The sequence below is a fragment of the Lactuca sativa genome, chromosome 1 (assembly GCF_002870075.4).
Source record: "Lactuca sativa cultivar Salinas chromosome 1, Lsat_Salinas_v11, whole genome shotgun sequence".
Lineage (NCBI taxonomy): Eukaryota > Viridiplantae > Streptophyta > Magnoliopsida > Asterales > Asteraceae > Lactuca > Lactuca sativa.
In genome coordinates this window covers 191,387,527-191,392,027 of record NC_056623.2, presented here as the reverse complement: position 1 = coordinate 191,392,027, position 4,501 = coordinate 191,387,527, and positions in this window count along the sequence as shown.

Genomic DNA, 4,501 nt, shown 5'->3' with positions numbered 1-4,501 from the left:
CTTTAATTAAGAGTTTGGACTTCATGGGTTTACGCTGGGCATAATCTTGAGTACATAGAGCATAGATGGTTGCTGCCTCATAACCCTTCCAAGGATAGACTGTATGTAGTTCGTAATGTGGATTACGCAGTGCGTAATATGGGCCATTTTTGGGCTTTAGGTCGTTCGGGGTTTGGGGCCTTGAATTTTGGGTCATGTATGGGAAGGGAAAAATGGTATTTTTCCCTTAATAAGATAAAAGATGTTTTGGAACCTGTTTATTAATTAGGGTTGTCTTTGAGTTTTTATTAGTGTAAGGAACCAAGATAGAGCAGCTCGAGTGTGTGATTCAGTCATCTTCAGTTATAGGTTAGTCTTCTCACTATGCTTGTGGATCGAAGGCACTAATGTCGGCCCACCAAATTGTTTATGTAGAAAGCTAACTGTTATATGACACTTACATGTTTGTATTATTCGGTTGAAATAGACCCTAGGGTTGGGCCCATTATTTTATGATTGAGTTGAAATAAACTCAAGGTTGGGTCCATGAGCATATGATGGTTTGAAAGAAACCCTAGGGCTAGGCCCATGATTGTATGTTAGGTTGAAATATACCCCAGGGCTAGGCCCAGTTTGTATGTTTGGTATGTGGTAATTTGGGGAACTCACTAAGCTTTGTGCTTATAGTTTACGTTTATGGTATCAGGTACTTCTGGTAGGAAATGGAAGGGCCCGACATGGTGGCACAAAATCCTCTCCTCATTATTTTCGTACTATTTGGATATTTGTACTATGATGTTCTAGATATTTTGCTTTATGATTTACTTGGAGACGTTTGATGTATGAAACTAATGGTTTTTAAAACAAAAAAAAATTATCACTTAATTTGGGTCGTAACAAGTTGGTATCAGAGCCTTGGTTTGAGGGATCCGGACACACTTTCGGGTGTTTCAGAACTCAAACTGAGGAAATGATAATATTTTCAAAAGAAATTCTAATTTCTAAAAAGTTTTCACTAAGTAAAAAGGGGGTACGATGCGTGAAATCAGCCAAGCTCACGTAAGTGGTTCCCAAAATACCTATACCCATGTACGTCATATATGTAAGTTGCATGCCAGAGTAGGGCTATGAATAGCATCATAAATCATATGATAGAATTGACTGATTTTTGTGATGCCTTATAGCCTAGGAGGATTGGATGCTCTGTGTTGCTTGGAATTGATATCCACTTAGTTAATTACTAAGTGTATGCTTTAAAAGTTGCTAAGATGATCGGTTTAGCCTCATTTCCTGTTCCTTTGTTGGTTGTGGATTTAGGGTAGAATCATTATTTGACAATCTATGTGATCCCATTTTGTGTACAACTTACATGCACATGGCAACCAACGGTGTTGGTTTAGGTTCTCGGTATAGCAGGGCGGTCGAATTGAAAATAATGGGTTTTAGACAAACAATCATATGTGTGCATGTAACCCTAGATTTGGATCTATGTTTTCACTATTAGATACACAACATTATGAACAAAAGAAGAACCCTAGCATGCATCTAGGTATTTCGAAATTTAGATGGTAAAAGGAATTTCATACCTCTTGTTGTTATATTGTAATAACAACTCAAATCTTCAATCTCCTTGTCTTAGAAAGCAAGTACCACAAGTGCAGTACCTCTAATGGCTCACAGACACCAAAAGCAAATTGAGAGGCAAGAGAGAGATAGAGAGAAAGAGAGGGGAGGGGCATAAAATCGGCTCTAGGTCTTCTAGGGATCAAGTGGCCGATTTTCCTAGGCCTAAGGGGTGTTTATATAGGGTAGAGATTAGGGTTTCAGTCCTTATCCTTATCTGGTTACTTGCCCACCAAGTAGCCCATAAGATAAGCCTAGAATCCTTATCTTGGACGAATTCTAAGGCCCTATCACGTTGAATTCGTCCACCCTATCCATAGGGCATCCATTGCCCTAATTTGCAACTAGCACATAATTACAATTCAGCCCCTCTAGTTTAAATAATTACTTTTGATCACAAAATTAATTCTTAATTAATTATTGACCAATATTAATTAAACAAATATGATTTATCTTTTAATATATCATTCTTATAATATATTAATAAATCATAATAACCTCTTTCTCTATTATTTCTCCAGTGAAGTTGCTTTGGTGAAGGCAACCCAAAAGGACCATGCACAACCAGGTCAAGTACTTACCAAATATGGTTATGGGCTTAGACACTAATCCAACAGTCTGCCACTTGGATAAGTCTAGTAACAAAAAATGCAAGCATAAATCGATTAGCAATCGTAGCTCTCAAAGACGTTGTCGAACTCTGATCTTATCAGCAACCTGTCCTTCAGATAAGGTATCGTATAGTCCTCTATTTTAGATATCGTGCGGACAATCTCACGGAACATAGTCATACATATTGTCCAACAGTTTGTTTCTCGATCTCAGATTCATTTGACATAGAACTTAATTGAACACATCAATTCAGTCCTGACCGGGTCTGACACATAAGTCAAATCAAATCATCGAGGGGCCCTCATATCGCTTTTACCCTCTTAGGATAAAAGAAACATATAAACTTCGACTTATATGCATTTACTATTCAGCATTTTTACATTGATAACAAAATTGCATATGATTAATAAACTATGATTTTAAATCATGCGTTCACTAATGATTATAAAAACATACCTTTATCGTTACTATTTTTTTAACCTTTTCTCTTTAGATTGCGGAGAATCATCTTTAGATTCACACTGGTTTCCTAGATAAAAAAACGTATATAATAATTTATGATTAGAAGTATAAATAAACATAAACCTAAAACTATAAAATATCATTCTATTTAAAAAATCACAAATTCAGTTATGATTACAACACATACCTTTATCATTTTTTTCTTTGACATTTTCTCTTTACCTTCGCGATAAACAACGTCGTATTCACGTTGATTACATAGAAATACAAATGACCAAATATGAACATCATCAGTTATGAATAAAAAACTAGAATAAATGTGGGACAAAAAAAACATAGCAGAAACCTCTTTGAACATCAATTTTTTGGAATTACACCTTTCAAAATAGCACCACTTGTACTGCCTAAGAGATTGTTTTGATTTTTCAACCGTTTTCGAACACATTTGTTTAGAAATCCTTATATGTGAAAATGTAAACAACTTCTAATAACAAAAACCACCACAAACAAACATAATAAAAAGAGATAAATTGTAAACAAAAAAATCATCAAAATCAACTAAAAATGACGAAAAAACTAATAAATCAAAACAAAAATCATCATCATCAACAAAAAAAAACTAGAGTTAACTAGTTAAAAAAACATGCATTATCAATAAATTGAAAAATTAATCATATTTTAACCTTCCATTTTAAGTTAATGAAGACGTGATTTTGTTTTGATTTTCTTCTGAAGACATTATTGATTTTTCCACTTAATTTGGACAAATATCAACCGAAATCTAAGGCTTAATGCAATAAATAATAAAAAGAGAATTTCTGTGAGGGTTTCGTGAGTGAAATTTTGAACGAGAAAGAAAACAATAATGGTTACAGAGTATCGCAACCTTTTCTAAAAATTAATTTGATGTTTGCAAAATTACAATACTAACCCTGAAATTGTTACTAAATGCATTAACTTAATCATTTAACTATATATTTACAATTATGCCACCACCGGATTTTACCAATAAAGATCATGAAATCAAAGTGCTATAAAACTATCTCAAAATCTCTAATTTTTTTTTTTATCTCAAAGGAACGAACATCTATACATCTATATATATATATATATATATATATATATATATATATATATATATATATATATATATATATATATATATATATATAGGGGCTGAGTTATTGTGAGAACTAAAACAAGCATATGAACTTGCGATCTTATAATCAACTCATCATTTTTCAACACAAAAAACACAAATCTTTTTCAAATGGTGCGGCTAAGCCATATCTAGGCTAAAAAAAAGATTTGACAATTTGTTTTGTTTATCTTTGAAATTTACATGTTGTAACACCAGTCGAAAGAGGTCAACAACTGTAGCATATGCTTATAATATAATGAACCTACTTTGTAATTCATGGCAAATTTAATACAAATATGAACTTTTATACCTACCTCATAGCATAAATGAAAGTATACGTCCATAAAAATCTCAATATAATTTCGCGTGAAGAAGTTATGAAAAACTTTAACACTATAAATCTCTAAAATAAGAAGAACTTCAAATATTGTGAGAATTAGCCATAGGAATCTAAAAGAGAGTAGTAGTACTCGTAAAAACCTACGCGTGGATATAAAGAATGTCAAAAATAGAGTTTGTATGCGAAAAATATGATCTTCCGAAGATGTAGCAGTCTAAGAGCGTGACACGTAGTAGAAAACCTAATCAAGCCATGCTCCACGACGTTGCCATAAGATTCACGATGTGAATGTGATATAGGACACTTCTCAAAGCTAGAATGCAGATGGCAAGTCTACGGGAGTG